This window comes from Chinchilla lanigera, unplaced genomic scaffold, assembly GCF_000276665.1.
Source record: "Chinchilla lanigera isolate Chin_1 unplaced genomic scaffold, ChiLan1.0 scaffold00046, whole genome shotgun sequence".
NCBI lineage: Eukaryota > Metazoa > Chordata > Mammalia > Rodentia > Chinchillidae > Chinchilla > Chinchilla lanigera.
Genome location: NW_004955447.1, coordinates 8,843,671 through 8,862,655, shown reverse-complemented (window position 1 = coordinate 8,862,655; position 18,985 = coordinate 8,843,671). Strand labels below are relative to the sequence as shown.

Sequence of the window (18,985 nt, the reverse complement as noted above, 5' to 3'; positions counted from 1 at the left end):
GAGAGAGAGAGAGAGAGAGAGAGAGAGAGAGAGAGAGAGAACAAATCTCATCTGCTATAAAATTTTGCCACTTAGAAACAAGAATGAGCACACAGTGATTTGGCAAAAATACAAATAAAAATCCACACAGTTATAGGGTAAATTGCCTGATTTCATTTTTACTCTTTGTGGTAGAATCAGTTTTCTTAATAAAACTATTTGGATAATATTTCAGAGATACGGACTAAAAGTGGTCTCTACATTGGACTCCAGGATATTAAGTAAATAGAATGTGCTTTATTATTTTCCTCAAATTAGTTCATTGGGAGAATAGAAAGTACTATACTTTATGAAGCTAACTTGAAACAATGATAGGCTCATACTAAAGCTTTATTTCTTAAGAAGTTGATTTGGGATTTTAAAAGAAAAATATATAATATGGATGATATAGTATTTAGTTGCTGGTATATGGAAAATAAAAGGCATATAGAAGTGATGGTTTTTAACCCAATTAAATGTTTAAGACATTAGATAATATCAAGCTTTAGTTGAGTAAGTAACATAATATTTCTTTTGTAAATAAACGCTCATTGTTATATCCATTATTGTTGCTATTGTATGAGTGATATCACTGGGACACAGCTGAGGATATAGCTCAGTGGAAGCACCTGTCTGGCAAGTGTAAGGTCAAGAATTCCATTCCTATTACAAAAACAAAAACAAAAACAAAAACAACCTCTGACACTAGGCTTTTAATAATCCCCTTAAAAGTGAAGAGGCTTATTTTAGTTGGTGGTTTTTGAGAGTTCAGTCCAAGGTTGACTGGCTCAAAGGCAAAGGAATGGCATGGATGATGACAGCTGCTCATCTCAAGGCAGCCAGGGTTGGGGGAGGCACAGGACAATGGTATAACCTTTTGGGTCATATTCCACAGTGCCTGACCTCTGCAGACAAAGCCCCACCATGTAAGAACACACTCACCGATGAACTGATCAATACATTTGCCTTGTGATGAGTATAGTATTCCCATGATCCAGTCACAGATCAAAAGTGCCAACTCTGAACACCTGAGATTTTGGAGGGCAGTATTTTAAATCTAGACCATAACATTCCTTCCCTGGCCTCACAAAAGCGTCTGTCTATCTTATTATGAAAAATGCATTTAGTTCATCTCTAGGCATTGCAACATTTTTAATAATTTCAGTGCTGCTGGAAAGTCCATGTTCAAAATCTCCTTTGAGGCTCACAGCAAACTCTTAGCTGTGAGGTCCTGTGAAATCCAAAAACATTTTTAAATTCTGCAAATATATTTTTGTGTAGGATAAACATTTCCATTCAAAAGGGAGAAGCGTGGGGAAAGAACAGAGATTAACCAAAACAAGAACAAACTCATCAGGGAAAACAATACATTCCGAAGCTTCATGTCCAAACCCTGGGACAAGATAAAAACAGAGGTAAACTTTAGAAAGCTTGGGCATCCCCATTCTTGGAACCTGCTGATTGCGGCCCATGTGGCCTCCCACTAAGGCTGTCTCTGCTCTCTGCCTGAGGCTCTGCTCAACACATGAACCATATTCCTGGTATTTTCTACCTCTTGGGTATTCACTGTATCTTTTGCTTCACTCTCACAGTTTCATACATTGCACTTTCAGGATCACGTTACCTGGCTTCCCAGGACTTCCTTTGAAATATAGGTGGAAGCTTCCATGAACCCACAACTCAATCTGCATGCTTAAAGAGAAAACAGACAGGTGACTGCACCGTTTACCATCAGCTTGGACAGTAGCTTACCTCACTTGGCCCATGCCTGCAAAAGCCTCTGAGTATATGAGACAGAGAACTTCATTAGGTGGCCCTGATTTAGCAGAAGAGCTAGACTTTTAATAAATCAAACTTTCCTTGTTTCCAGAGTTACAGGAATTTCCTTCCTGGGATAGCTGCAAGTTTTTCAATTCATTTAACACTGCTCTTTGCTCTACGTTCTTTTAGTAGATTTGACTGAAAGCAACCTCACATACCCATGCCACAGTCTAAAAATTGGAGTGCTTTGAAATTTTTCCTACAAGATTGATTAGTCCACTACCTTTAAATTCAATCTCACACGGTTTTAGGAAATTGAGAAAATATAAACAAATTATTTACCAAAAATAAACATGCATGGACTCTTCTCCAGTTTTCAATAGAATTCTCATTCTCCACTGGAACATCATGAGCCTGGCCTTTCCTATCTGCACTCCTATCAGCATTCTGGTCGTCTGAACAATAGCACCTATCAAGCAACATTGCATGGCTTCACTAGCTTCCAGCTCCAAACTTTCCAACTTCTAAAAACTGCTTCCGAATAGTTTTGAGCATTATCAGTGCATCCACAGCAATGATACCACGCGGTTACAGCCATTCTATAGTATTCACTTTCCCACTTGGACAAAATGCTCCAAACAAACAACTCAAAGGAGAATACAATTATTTTGGATTATAGTTTTTGAAGGTTTATCCTTGTTCTAAGGCAGTGGTGGTTAACCTATGGCACACATGCTTGAGTAGGCTGTTTATATCATTGAAAGCTCTAAGAAATCCACCATCATTGCTCAAAGGCAAAAGGGGCATGGAGGAATTTTATGAATGATAACTCCTCATTTAATGGGAGGTGGGAAATGGTAAGGGAACCAGGACGAGGAATTTACCCTGTCATGTCATGCCTCCCAGTGACCTGCCTCATCTGGTAAAAGAATATTCAGCTATAAATTCATCAGTGAATGAGTTCACTGATGAGTACACACCCCACATGTCCCAATCATCTTACAAAAGCCTGACCTACAAGCACAGTCTTTTGTGGATAATTCAGTCTAAGCCGTAAGATCTATTGATATTAAACCCCAAGTTTCATTGAACCTAAACATGAGCTCTTACAAACATATGCACTCTCAATCCATAAAATTCTTAACAAATACAAAATAAGGTAATAGTTACCATTCAAAATTCCTCCCAAATATACAAAACGTAAAATTTCAGAAGGCATTTGAGAAAACTGATCTAGATTACAGATATGAAATTTAGATTAAAGTGATATATGAATACTTCCAATGAACTTAAATAAAACATTAAAATGCCATAAGTTAAACAAACTAAAATATAAAATTCATTAAAATAGGTATTTTTGGGAGAGGATTTGTTTTTCTAGCATTCAAGTTAGTCTGCTTCATTAGAAAAAAGAATGTAAAAATTTATATGATAGCCTTTAAAAATTCAGAAAAATATTTCAATAATCAAAATTCTAGGAACACAATAGAAATGTTTTGTGAGTAATTAAAATATTAGAAAAACACCAAAACTGATCTCCTAAACAAAATGAATTACTGGCACTGCTGACAGTTTCCTATCTAAAATCAGGAATAAGGCACAGAAAGCCACTATAAATATTTCCATTTGGCATTTAGCAGAACCTTAAATAAGAGAGTAAAAAATGAAATGAAATAAGATATATATGGAGGCAAAACATTAAAATAAATAAACCCCCAGTTAGTGATGAAACTTTTCCCTACGGAAATAATCAATATGAGAAATTACTGAGATTATGAATTTTGAATCAATATAAATAAATCTGTTTTATTTACATGTGGTTTATTTAAATATGTTTTATTTATATATGCTCTAGCCACTCCTTATCCCAATGAAACAGGTTTTAAAGTTCCCACAGCATACCTGAAACCACAATTTATAATATGGTTCTTATTACAGAAACACATGATAAAGCTTAAGAATTAGGTATAGTAAAGAATTAACAATAACTAATTTACAATTCATGCTTATATCAATATACTATAAAAATATAATCTGCATAGCTTCTTTTGAGCCTTGGTGTCATTACTAAGTAAAATAAAAATTTTTGAAAAGCAGAACTCAGTGGATCTGATAAGATGACTAATGAGTGAGTGGTAGCTACCTTACGGGTGAGCTGGAAAGAACAAGTTATATTCTACTCTGCTGCACAATTTTATCATATTACTCAGTACTTCCCACAAAACTACATACAAATTATTTATTTCTGGAATTTTCCACTTACTATTTTTGATAGTGACTAATTGAAGCCACTGATTGAAAAATTGTGGATAAAGGAGACTCTACTTGCAATAAGCAATTAAAAAAATGAAAATGCTTAATAACATTTAAAAATTCATCAAATTCTTAAGAATTCATATAATGAAAATATGCAAACCTCCATAATTAAAAATAAAAATATTGGTTAGGAAAATAAAAAAGTATATTCTGTACAAAGGAATAAATATATGACTTTCATACATTAGAACATAATCTGCTGTAGTAGAACTTCTGGTGTTTTGTTTATTTTTCTTCCAGTAACTGGAATCAAACTCACCACCTTGCACTTGCCAGGCAGGAACTGTGCTGCTGAGCTAAATCCCCAGCCCCTATGGTAGAACTTCTGGACATTTGTAACATGGATATCTTGGTTTCTGTACATGGTAGGAGACATGAATCACCTTAGTAGATTGAAGGATGTTTCATAGCATTATTTTGTTGCAGCCCTCAAGATACCAGTATTATTTTCCAGTTCTGACAGCTAAATATTTCTCTAGAAACTGAAAGACATTTTTGTCTTTTGCCTTTCATTTGGGGGACTTCTACTCTAAAGGTTTTCATTTCCTCAAATTAATATCTGGATTGAATTCAATCTCAGGGAAAATCATGTCTTTTAAAAATTTAAAACACGATTCTAAACTTCATGAAGAAAGTTAAATTGTCAGAAATAATAGAAATGGGACTGACCAAAAAAACAGATAAAGCTGGAAGCTACAACATTTAAGCCAGCAATCTTGTCAAAAGTTAGATCAGTAGACCAAGGGAGTAACATACAATAGCAGATAATAATTCACATATATATGATGACCTATCTATGAAGAAAATGATGCACTTTGCAATTTATAACTTGTGACCTTCCTGAAAAATGGCTCTAGCTATTTAAATGTGCTTGAGAATGTACAATTGCCCCAAATACTTTCAAATATAATATAAATTTAAATGTTACAAGTAATGGAATAAAAATCTTAGAAGATAATTTACACTATCTTTTGTCCTTGAATTATCTATTTCTTTAAAAGAACATCCAAGCGAAAAATATTAAATTTCATCACACTAAAATTAAGAAGCTGTGCTTATGAAAATGTAGCATTAATAGGATGAGGCCATCAGGGAGGATAAACATTGTTAAATACTTAAATTCAACAAAAATTCATATCTAAAACATTAATAGTCAAAAGACAGAAAACTATAAAGAGGCAGCCCTTAAATATATATTTAAATGTTCAATAAAAATATGAAATTATACACAAGGAGTTAAAAGGCAATATAAATAGTAATAAAATGCAATACTCTTACATGCTGTGAGGATAGCTAATTATTTTTTAAAGACCAAAAATCACATTCAATGTGTGAAACAAAAAGAATTCTCTTGCAATTTTGGTGAGAGTGTAATTTCATAACTAATTTGGAAGCCATCTTGGCATGTTTGTTAAGCTTACATTTTATGTAAGTAGAAAAAGCCCTTGTTGTGATCCAATAGGCCTTCATATGGATGTTTACCATAATACTGTCTATACAAAAAATATGATTAGCAAGTGTCATTTAAGAACCTCAATGAGCAATAAAAGTGTTTATCAACAGTAGAATGGATAAATATATTGTACTATATTAACACCGCAAGCCAGTATATAACAAGGGAAACCAACAAATTATACCACATAGAACAACGTGAATGAAACATAGAACAACATGAATGAAACATAGAACAACGTGAATGAAAAGGAAACTAAATACACACAGTGAAAGTTATATAGTTTCTTAAAGAAAATACAAAAGGCAAACAAAATATATCTTTCTGTTAAAAGTGAATATAAACTGCTTACACTTTAGAGATGAGTTATGATTTTAAAGATGGTAGAGAATGTTTTTGGAGTTTTATTAAATTACAGATACTGATTTGAGTTATATGACCCAGTGCAATTTATGAAATTAATGTGTGCTCTTATGAATTGTGCACTTTTATGTATGCAAATTTAAATAAGTTTATGTATACTGAACTATATTTTGGTAAAGAAAAATATATATTACTTAAAGCACAATAAAAATATGAAATATAGTTTGAAATGGAAAAAGTTAACATGCTAATGAAAACACTTTTAAATTGAAAAGTGTGGTGCAAATAGAAATAGTCAAAAATAAATTTACTTTATCTGGGCAAATATTTGAGAACAGAATTGAACTGGACATAAAGAAGTGAGATGTTTCAATGTAATGATTCATATAAAAGTTGTGTATTCTCTTTATAGTTTTGTTTTAATGTTGAATAATATTTTTCTAGAGACCACAAAAGACTCTTTTTCAGAAAAGATGTTTCAATACAGATTTATAACATAAGAAGATGCCCTGACATTTGATATTACTTGAAATATATGTGGATTTAGCCTGATGTGAATGCAGCCATCTTGAATTGCAGCTGCCACCATTGCCTTAAAATAATTGTCTGCATACTTTTCCACCATATTATATGTAGTAGAACAAATCCTTAGAATGGTATATGGTGTATCACAATCACATGCTAATATCAAGAATGTGCCTCAATCTTTGATAGAAGATTAAAATAAGCCAGGAATATTTTGGCCTTGTTGAAGTCTCTTTTGTCCTAACCCTTGTCATGGTTTGAATATGAAATATCCCCCAAATGTCTATGTTCAGAGATGGGCTTCTTAGAGGTGTCATTTTTATAGTGGGTTAATATTAGTAGATAAATGTCCTCTTATCAACTGTGGCCTGGTTTGAAGAGGTGAGTGTCTCAGTTACTTTTTGATGCCTAGAATTAAGGAAGGAAAAGATTTATTTAACTTACAGTTTGTGGAGGTTTTAGTCCATAATCAGTAGGCTCAAAGGCAGAGTGGCAGGGCAAGGGGCAACACTTTAAGGCAGCACAAGACAGCGAAAGCAGCAAGAGCAAAAAGGGCAGAACATGCCTCTCTTCCTCCCTTATATTGTCAGCAGGCTCTGCCCAACCAGAGGCATGTAGTACTAACATAATTTCCATGCTGTACAGGCTCAGGATGAATACAAAGTAAGGACCCTGGCCCCCCTGTTTAGTCCCTTAGTTAATCTTTTAAACTTTTCAAACTTCACAATGAAAACAACCCAGAGCAGTAAGGGCATGACCTTTTCACCCCAGGATGTAGAACTGCTGATCACTTAGCCAAGCCTCTAGACTCCTCAAGTTGACACAATGTATTAATGGTAACAGTGAGTTATTGAAAACGGCATGAGAAGGATGTATTTTTGTCCCAACACCCTTACTCTCATTCTCTGTCTCTCTATCTCTCTGTCTGTTTCTTTGTCTCTTGTCTCTCTGTGTCTCTCCATCTCCTTCTCTTTCCTGGTTGGGGTTTTCCTCCACCATTTCCTTCCAACCATTCTCTTCTGTCTTGGAGCCAGCTAATCATAGATGGAACCCTTTGAAATAAGAAACCAAAATAAACCTCTCTTCCTTTAATTTGCAGGTGCCAGGTAATTTTTCCTACAACTGGGAAAGTGAGTGACACATCAACATAAATGCTCCCTCTTCTCAGTCAAATAGTGGATATTCTTTTGGTTTTGCTGTTTCCCAGGATTATGCATCTGTCAGTATGTCCTTGATAAATTATATTCTGTGCAATCTTATATCTGCCTGTTTCTACAGTCTTACATTACCTTGAGATTAGGTCTCATGGACTGGGGCAGTTTGTTCCAGGTCAAGCTAATATCTACAATTTAGAACAGGGAATGTGGGAGAGCCATCAGAAACATTATTAAAATTACAAGTTTATTATTTAATTATCACTAAGCAATGGAGTTGTGCACTGTAAGAAAGATTGTTCAAATAGAACAATAAGAAATAGTTTCAAAGTAATGCAAAAATATCTGGTATGAAAAATATAAAAATAATAATTACAAGAAATTGTTTTTTCAGATCTGGTATTAAATATGTAGATAGGTTTCTTAATGTGAATTGTTATTTTTATCATTTACTAGTTATACATGTAAGCATGATCATCAATCTACTGAATTTAATACAGTTATTTATTTTTCTGACTGTAAAGTACACAGAACATAAAATCTATGCTTTTAAAAAGTGAAAGAGACTCAATTATATATTTGTACTACTAGGTGAAAGAGCATTATCTACAGTAGGCAAAAGGGAAAGCAAAGCAAGAGTCCAGTGAGTGATGAATAGATAAACAAGATGTGAAATATGCTTACAGAAGAATATAATTCCAACTTAAAGAGCAAAAGAATTTTGACACATGCTACATGTTTGAAACTTGAAGACATAAAGCTCAATGTAGTAAGTCCTTCTCACAAGCAAAAATATTATATAATTTGACTTACATGAGATTCGTATCATGTTCATAAAAAAAGTAAAATGTTGCATGTCAAGGAATATTAACTGGGGAAAAGAGGAATTAGTATCTCATAAATACAGAGCCTCTTTTTGACAAGATTGGACATTGATAATCATTAGAAAAATTTGATAGTTTGTAATGACACATAACTCTACAAATAAAATAATAAACTTTATAATGTATGTATATATATATATGTAAATAAAGAGTAAAAAATTACCTTTTATAATTATTAAAACATTAAACTAACATTAGAGCCATTGAAGAATAATCCTGTATTGTCCCTTTTCACCTGTACATATGGGAGTATTTACATTTTTTTCTGTCTCCCCTCACCTGTCTCTTTCCCTTGCTTTCTTAATTCATTTACATACTTTTATCTCTTCAGACAACAGAATATTAGTTCTTTCCTTTTTTACTTTTTTTGGTCTTTTTGAGACAGGGTTTCACTATAAAGTTCAGGCTGGTCTTGAACTCATTTTATAGCCCAGGGTGGCCTCAAACTCACAGTGATCCTTCTGCCTCAGCCTCCCAAGTGCTGGGATTACAGGCAAGTGCCACCATGCCTGGCTAAAATTTGTGATTTCTTTTTGGTATTGGTAATCAAACTCATGACCTTGTGCTTACTGAGCAAGCACTTGTGGTGCTGAGCTACAGCCCCTTTTTCTTATCCACTGTAAAAATTCAAATGTATATAGATATTCATTATTACCCTTCATTTTCAACTTTTGAATTTCTTTATTACATAACAACCATATCATCTCATTTTCCATGGACCTCAATAATAGCCACTGGAGTGCCCTTGAGTGCTGTATTATGGATGTCAAATTCCCTCTTCTTACTTTCATCATTTTTAGACCAGCTGTATTATTTTACTTTCACTTCTTTTATTTTTATTGCACAGTAGAGAGACTTTAGTCAATTGTATATTACATGTTTCGAACTAGGTAGAAGAAAAGATTTTGGATGTGCTTGCCACAACGAAAAGATAATGTGAATGGACTTGCTAAGTACCCAGATTTTATCACTGTACTAATAAAGATATATTTACCTACACCTTTATTGCCAGCTCACCTCGGTTTTGTTGACCTAAATTTTGTCTTGGTTCTTATTTTGTTGGAGCATGTTTAAAACTCATATAAACTGTATTGCAGTTTCCATTGTTGGTGTTAAGAAGTAAATCACTAAATTAATTATAGTTTTTACAAGGTAGTCTGTTTCTAATGTTTTTCTTTTTTTTCTTGTAAAGAGAGAACAAAAACAAATTAACAAAAACAAGGACGTAACCAAAACAACGTTAAAAGCAATAAAAGCCATACAGAATTTCAGACAGAGTGATAGGAAATTAGCAATGGCTATTGTATTACATATTGTTATCTTCAAATTGGTTACTCAGATAAACAAATACAGGCATATAAGATTGATCAAGCAATTAAACATTAACTGTTCCTTTCAATACGGCAATAGAAATTGGTTGTATGATTATCTTAGCTACCTTGTGTATGTATATATATTTTTTTCCTGTCCTTCTTTCCTCTTTTCCTTCAGGCCAGTCGTTCTTTCCTTTTGAGCAGTTTCTTTCCCCTTCACTATATCTATTGTACCTATCAGATTTTTCTTTTTATAACTATAATTTTTTTTTTTTTTTTTTGGTTTTTGGTTTTTCTCCGGTACCGGGAACCGAACTCACGACCTTGCGCTTGCCAGGCAGGCGCTTTGCCGCTGAGCTAAATCCCCAGCCCTATAACTATAATTTTTAAGTTTTATAACTTTTCTATGTTTAGATCATTGTCTATAATATCCCTTTATCATTTCTCCTCTTTTGAGATTTGTTCATAAATTTGAATTTGTGATATAAAATGTTCCATTTTAAAGAAAGTGTTAAGCCATTATTTGCTTAGATATTGGTTTCTATTTATACTCTGCATTTCTTGAGCTTGAATTATGTTTATTATATCATCTGTTTGTGAACTATCTAGTACATATCTATAATACTTCATCTTTATGCTTTTATATGTTTTACATCATATAAATTATTTTTGGTTATTTTCTTGTTAATTTACCTTTCTGCTGTGTCTCAGCTGTTTTCAATTGAATTATATATATTTAATAAATATTTTCTTTTTATTTGTAGTCTTCCTATTTATTTTATAAATTATATGTATATTTTAACATACAATTATTTGCTGACATTATAACATATATTTAATATTCATGACAAAGTAAGCATTATGACAATATCTGTATCTGTTTATACCAATATCTGAAGTTTCTGTTGTTTAGTTTCTAATGGCTTTATTTTTTACTGATTTTTTACACGATATCATTATAATATCACAGTATACTATCTTAACATACTCATTTTGTTTTCCTATAGTTTGAAGCAATAAGGATATATTCCTTTGTCAAATTCTGTCTTACTTTTCTTTCATTCTTGGGACAAAATACCCAACACCAAAAATTGAGGAAAGAAAGGTTTACTTAGCTCACAGTCTGTGAAGATTTCAGTCCATAATCAGCTGGCTCCAATGTAGGGTGGCATAACACAGGGGCAACCACTCAAAGAAGAACAAGACAGCAAAAGCAACAACTGCAGAAAAGGAGGAAGAGGAGGCCTCTTTTCCTCCCTTACATTGTAAGCAGGTTACACCATTGCCATGCTCTGCTCTTGCACAGGATGAGGATGTTTACCAAATGAGGAACCTGGCCCCTGCTGAGTTGCTTAGTTAAACTTCTAAACTTCTCAAGTTGACACAATATATCAACCATTGCAATCCACCCCTTGTGAACTTGGGAACCAGACACAATTCTGTAAAGCATTTTCAAGATACAAAGACGTGCTTATTCTTACCATTTCACAACTTGAACATTATAATACATGTTTAACAATCCTTAAGAACCAGTATTGAATATCAATATTATACTACGTTAGAACCATAACATGCTGCCTCTGGCACCCTGAAAACTCATGCACATGCCTTTAAGCAAAATGTATTTAGTACGTCTCTAAAAGTTGCCAAAGTACTAATCGTTTTAACATTACTGAAAAGTCTAAGACCCAAGTCTCTTCTGAGATGTAAGGCAAACTCTTAGCTGCAAGCCCCTGTACAAATGCAAAGTTAAACATTTCCAACATTCAATCGCACAAAATAAACATTTTCATTCTAAAAGTTACAAAGAGGGGGAGTACAAAGGATTGGGACTAAGCCAGTCCAAAATCTAGCAGGACAAACATTAAGTCCTGTAGTTACCTTTGCAGCATCTGAGGCAATCTGCGGCACACTGTGAGCTCTAAATGGACTGAGTGACACCACCCCTATGGCACTTCTAGTAGTTCCTTCTCAGTTCCTTCTTGATTATTTCTTCTCAGCAATCAGGGGCTCCTCATCTCTATGTTTGCACTCCAAAGTTCTACTGGCGCTTCTTTTCTGGCTCAACTTACAATATTTCAAATCATCCTGCTGGACTCTTTGCTCTTGATTAGCAACATATATCTGGCTCAAAGCCCCCAACAGCAGCCATGCCATAGCTTCAACATTCAATTGCCTTGAAATTACTTCCACCAGATTTATTAGTATGCAACCCTTAATCTCACTCTCAGGCAAAATCTCTGGACACAGGCAAAATGCAGACAAACTTTCTGCCAAGCCATAATGCATATCATCTGGATTCCAGCAACCAATGCAGTCCTTCCCAGCAAAAATCTCCCAAGCCTGGTCTTCAGAGCAGCATTTCTTTCAATCTGCTGGCCTTCTGAGCTCTGACCAGAATCTCCCATACAGAACAGCCTAATGCATTCCAGCGCTACTGTTTGTGGTGATATATCTGAACCTTTCCACACTCTTCCCACAAGTCATTCCCAAAGGCTCTTGAACCACATGTTCAGATATAGTCACAGTAACAACCCCACTCTCAGTACCAATTTCTATCTTGGTTCCTTTTCTCTCATTTCTTGGACAAAATACCAGACACCTAAAATTAAGGAAGAAAAGGTTTATTTGGCTCACAGTGTGTAGAGGTTTCAGCCCATAATCAGTTATTTCTAAGGCACAGTGGCATGATGAAGGGCAGCAGTTCAAGGTGGCAGAGGACAGCAGAAGCCTCAACAGCAGGAAAGGAGGATCAAGCCTCTTTTCCTCCTCTACATTGTAAGCAGGCTGCCCTCCCTAAGGTGGGTATACCATTAACAACATCTCCATGCTCTGCTTTTGCACAGGATGAGGATATTTACAAGGTGAGGACCGTGGCCTCCTGCTGAGTCATTTAGTTGAACTTCTACAGTTCTTAAGTTGACACAATGTGAAAAAGTGAAAAACCATTGCAGGTTCCTAGAGGCACATCCATCTTCACTCATGTTATATCCTTTATGCTACTAAATTGACCAAATCTATGCTAAAGTAACTGCTGAAGTCTGTACTTTTCAGTTTACTTTCATTTCACTGCTCCTCCTAGTTGTTTCTTTAAAGTCCCAGTATAAAGCCTACTTTTTACCATTTTAAATTCTTAGCCACACATGATTCAAAGATAGCAATGTTACATCCATTATCAGGATTTCAGCCTTTGAGTATATCAACAGAAGATCACCTATAGGTTTTTTATAACTTGATAGTTTTCCAATGCCTTCAATATGGGTGTATATTGCATACACTGGGCTATTGCACACACAATTTTTTTTTTTTTCATCTTTTTGAGACAGGGTCTCACTATGCAGTTCAGGCTGGCCTTGAGCTCACTTTGTAGCCCAGGCTGGTCTTGAACTTGCGACGATCCTCCTGCCTCAGCCTGCCTAGTGCTGGGATTAGAGGTGTGCACCACCACACCTGGCTACACACACAAATTTGTTGCTTTTATGAACTCAATATGTTAGATGGACAAAAGATATTTTAAAGAGAAATGCAGCAAATATGACAATATATAATAAGCATGGCAGATGATACTGTGAAAAAGTAAAAAATTATTTACTTAAATTAAAAACCTTGAATACAACTAAAATATTTTTGAGATATCATAGTTGTTCACAAAGAAACAAGTGTGCTATAAAACAGAAATTTATGTCTTCAGATTTTTCATCTCTATTTTTAAATAACAGAAATTATAATCAACTTTACAGTGGAAATTCAAACTAATTTTGCTTTTTCATAACCTTTTACATCAGTTGCCTTAGCATGTTAAAAAATAGACCCACACTTTTACACACATCACACTGATACCTTCACAAACACAGTAGCCTTCTCTGACTTCAACTTCTGTAGAGCAGTAAATCACAGATGTAAAATTATGCTGAATCTAGGAACAGATAATTTTATTAGTTTTATGTAAGCCTTAATTTAATTATTTACTTTATTATTTGTAACTTAATGGAAACAATGCCCACTTACTCATATGTAGAATGCAGTTTGAAATTGATACATATTTATATGTGTTTATGTACCTGAGTGTGTAAGCATACACATAACCCCTGACTTACAATGGTTTGACTTACAACTTTCCAAATGTATAATGGCATGAAAGTGATAATTGTAAAATTTTGAATTTGGATCTTTTCCTGGTCTGGGAACATGGAGTATGATATTGTCTTAAAATTCTGTGCAGCAGTAGCAAACCTCAATTCCCTGCAGCTACATGATTACAGGATCAACAGCTGATAGATACCCTACAGTGTGCCACTAAGCCGTGATTTGTGCTAAGTCAGTTCTAGTATGTGTTTACTTCGAATAGTTTAAATTTACAATGAATTTATTGGGACTAATTTTATCATAAGTTGAAGAAATTTTACATATACCCACATACAATCAAGGATGTAAAACACTTTAAAATAGTGTATCTATATACTACTATATAAATAGAAAATATAATTCTATAAATACAAATACTTGTCCATATACTTTTAAAGAGTTTCATATCATAAGCAAAAAATCACTTTTTTTAAAGAACTGGCTCAAAACAGTGTAACCGAAGAAAATATAATAGTAAATTATGATATCCTGTGAAAATATCAAGATTCACAACCAGCATCACCATTTCTTTGTTTTTTTTTGTTTGTTTGTTTCTTTGTTTCCGGTACCTGGAATCAAACTCATGACTTTGCACTTGCCAGGCAGGCGCTGTGTCACTGAGCTAAATCCCCAGGCCTCTAAGTGTCACCATTTTTTTAAAGTGCATGTTGCCTCAAAATGCACATAGTACACACTTGCTTAAAGATGCCATGCATTTTTAAACATAAGCATCAGTGAAATTACACTAATACATGCTTTCAGAGTATCTTTTGCTTTAATAGAGCAGTATCCTTAAATCTGTACTTGAAATATGATTCAATTGGACCTTAGGAGTTTTTCTAGTCATTTTTGTCACTATTCTTAGTTTCTTGTCTTATAATAGCAATTCAAAAGTCCAAAGCAGTTGCTGCCTTCTTTACTTGGGGATGTTCTTATGCAACTAGGGAGTTATATTGATCAAATTAATATTAAAACAGCAAAATATCGAGTCACAAAATAACGATGCTAGCAATGGGATGCTGCAAGCATTAGTACTGACCCAAAAGAATTTGACATATAATAATAAGATATTGACTAAATTTTCATATGCATGATTTTAAAAAACAGTATTGCAGAAAACATCACCTATAAAATTTTGCTATTTGCAACCTGTTTATTGGCATACTAATATACTAAAATCTGCAGTTTATCTGCACTTAATTTCTTACATTTCCAATACTGACATTGTCTAAGTCTCAGTCATTTTCCACAGTTATTGATCCACTGCATAACCATTTATAAATTAATTTCAGTTTTAGTACCACCTCAGATGGTTCCCACACAGTAACTTCTGCACTAGAATTCAACAGTGTCTTCAGCAGCTATTACTCATGACATAAATTTTAACATCAGAAAGAGTAGATTTCAAATGTCTTTCTTTACAAATTACAAGCTATACAACTTCAGGATGGTAATTTCACCTCTTTGAGCAAAGGGTTGTTCATCTTAAAAATGAGAGAAATAATAAAATCCAAATTGCAAGCTTCCTAAATTAAGTTTGCTGAGATAATAACTGTAAAGCACTTAGCTTGGTGCTTGGCATAGAAACAGCATGCAAAAATGATTTATTGCCATTATTAAGGATGATTATTAGGGATGCATTCAAGCTTAGATAGATTATTCTAGAGAGAATACATTTTTAGGATTCAATTTTGTATAAGTATAAAGATTCGACTGGATTTTCAAGAAAAGTGCTGAAAGTCTTGTACCATGTAGCTCTGAGCAATCTATTATCATTCATTAACTTTTCAAAAATGAATTAATAATGTCAACTTGCAAATGTTCATGATGTAAAGCAATAATATAAGGTTTAATTCATTCATTTTTCCTCTTTTGGTAAGCTAAATAATATGGTACTTTTAGTATGGTTTTCACAGAGTTAAACGTATTCAAAAATTCTCTTTTAAAAATATGTAAAAAATAGCTAATGGATTTATATTTCAAAATAATATTTACTGCCTTCTTGATTTGTTTCTTAAACTTTTTTCTCTGCTCATATTCATTTACAGACTTAAAAACACAGTTACAGTACAAATGGATTTTATTGTGGTATATTAAATTGCTGAGATTCAGATGGAAAAAAATAATGAAACAACTTAGACAATGCGTGGGTTTTTTTTTTTTTGTAGCAGACAGCAAGTAGACACTAAACAAACTAGGAAGAACATGTATTTATATTTAGTCATTTTGTCATTCTCGGAGCTGTTCATTGAAAAGAAAATGAAAAGTAAAGAAATCAACTAATCGCAGCTGTAAATATCTAGGAATTGACAGTGGAAAATCTCAAATCCATATTGTTGTAATAGAGGGCGAGAACGAATGAGGGAAATAATAACTTCCACTATTCAATCCTATATGTCTTGCAAATGAAAAGGATGTAGGAAGAGGCGGAACAAGAAAAACTGAGGAAGATACTGTTTGTGTTTTAATGATACAGGGTAAAGCACAAGAAAAATCATAAGATGCCTGTTAGATCAGAAGGCATGTTGAAAGCTATTAAGAATAATTCTTTGGAGAAATATATTTATGCAAGATATTACAATGAATAACCAAAATGAAATTTTGTTATCAAGCTTCCTTTTTTTGCATTCTTTCTAAAAAATACATGTATATGTATTTACCACATTTATATTTTCTCAAATGTCCAGATTACATTTCCTAAGGGGCTGGGTATTTAGGTCAGTGGCACATCGCCTGTCTGGCAAGCGCAAGGTGGGGAGTTCGATTCCTGGTACTGGAAACAAACCAAAAAACAAAACAAAACAAAACAAAAAAACAGATTACATTTCCTTGTATTCCACTCTTTCTGAAGGCTATTTAGTTTTAACACAGATTAATAATATCCGAGAAAGTTTCACAAATGATAGAGATAAATGAATAATGTGCTTATTCTTGTACTTTTCATTAAAAGTGCCTTCTTTTAATAGGCTATCATTTGATGTGTAAGCTAATATAAAACCTTTCAGAAAGAATTTTCACTCAGAAATAGCTTCAATCAAGTAAAGTTCTTCCAATAGAATGAATCTTATTCTGAATATCTATTTCAAAACTATGACTAGTGATTCAAGCCAAAGCTGTGATATCTACAAGAAATAGCATTGTCCTAATTGTTTTCTTCGCGATTTAACCAACCACAGTTGTGCCCTCCGCCAGTAACCTGTCAATGTCAATCTGAGAGTTTCATCGCTAAGTGGAGGAGGGGAAGGGTAAATATACTCTGTTGAAAGTCTTCTGATGGTTGTTCTCAAGCTGTTATATGAGTTACTGATTTGTTGTTGTGAAATTTTACCTTTAAATGAACCGGGGCCTGGGATAGTTAGGTCTCATTTGCCACAGTGAAACCGCATGCAACCTTATCTTACATCTTGTGACACACAAATTTAAGGGGTCCTTATTTTGAGAAAACCAGTGCTCAAAGAAAATATAAAACAAATAGATGGCAACAACATGAAATGGGAATGAGAGGGCCTCTTCCTGCTCCAGACCAGAGACACAATGTAGATTCATGCTCAGGAACATGGTCCAAAGCTCACTTGCTATGTGACATTTGAAATCATGCATTTTTTAAGGCTTTGCTTGCATCTTCAAAATTTGCCTGAGATGTGGTATGTACATGTACCAATTCTACACAAGGAATATAAACATTACGTAATGCAAACGTACAAAATAGAAAAGGATCAAAAAATAGATGGAAAGGGGGAAGGAAAGAAGGAAGAGAACAAAAATATTATGGTGTATTATGTACATGTACCAATTCACAAATATTGTAAATTTTATGTACTACAAACATATACTTCTAAAAATAAAATATTCTAAGAAATGATTTAATAAGGTAATGTAGGTAAAAGGTTTTTACAGTGGTATGTATAAATATATACACCCACATTAGTATACTAATACACAAAATAACAAATACATATTGAGCATGATCAAAAATTCTACAGGAGCTTTTGGGCATTGTAGTTATGTTTAGTAGAATAATGACATGTAACTTTCAATTACTTTTTCCTTGTAAGAATCCATAATTTCACCGGGCATGGTGGCACAAGCCTGTAATCCCAGCACTTGGGAGGCTGAGGCAGGAAGATTGTTGCAAGGTTGAGGCCAGCCCGGGCTACAAAGTGGGTTCAGTATCAGCCTAAACTGCATAGTGAGACCCTGTCTCAAAAAGACAAAAAAAAAAAAAAAAGAGAGAGAGAGATAGAAAGAATCCATAATCTCCTGTTTACTATTAAGCAAATCATTTTCCACTGTGCATGTGAAATCCTTTAGCCATGGATCAATGTTGTTCACTGTTTCTTCTTTCTTGGACTTTGTCTTGATTTATGGAGTATGGAGCAGAGATGGAAGGAAAAGAAAATGATTATTAGAGCAAAGTAGTAATGTGATGGGAATTCGCATGACAACACTGAGAGCAGAATGTGTTGAAAGCTATTAATAATATTTTGAATAAATAAAAAGATAATGTTTGATATTTCATATTAATGTATAAAAAAGTCAATAAATAAGTAAATGGCCTCTACTTCAGTGATAGGGAAAATAGTTGAAGCTTTGGCAGACAGAAGGAAATTTGAAGGTGGGAAGCTGGAATTATGTGATAGAGGATATTTTAGTTTACATTATTTAAAAACACAGAAAAGTTAAAACTTTTTTTAAGGCATTACTAAGAATGGAGCTGAGGTTAGGATTAAGAATTAAGAGAAGGAAAATGCGTGCGTCAAAAATAATGAGGAAAAAGTGTGATTGATGAGGCTAAAAGTTAAAGTAGGACCAGATGATTCAAATTCCTGAAGGTCAATATTTTGAATATTTAATATTCAATAATTTGAATATTTTTTAAAAGCAATGTGTCATAATTTGGGATTTTAAACCAAAAAAATTGAATATGTAGTTTGTTATGTTTTGAAAGATTATTATGCACACCATGATAAAAATAAGACTGTATTTTGATAAACTGGTAAAATAATATTTCTTTGGGATGGGAAAATACATTTCTGTCTTAATAGAGTTCTAGTCATTATCAAAGAAAATAGT

General features: G+C 33.6%; 1 long non-coding RNA gene across 1 annotated transcript in view; it reads right to left on the bottom strand.

Moving 5' to 3' along the window:
• Positions 1–1,703, bottom strand: part of LOC106149488 — a 17,673-nt gene extending 15,970 nt beyond the window's left edge. The window contains exon 1 of the long non-coding RNA XR_001235710.1: positions 1,643–1,703. This is a non-coding gene — a long non-coding RNA (uncharacterized LOC106149488). The remainder of the gene's footprint in view (positions 1–1,642) is intronic.
• Positions 1,704–18,985: the final 17,282 nt, after the last annotated feature.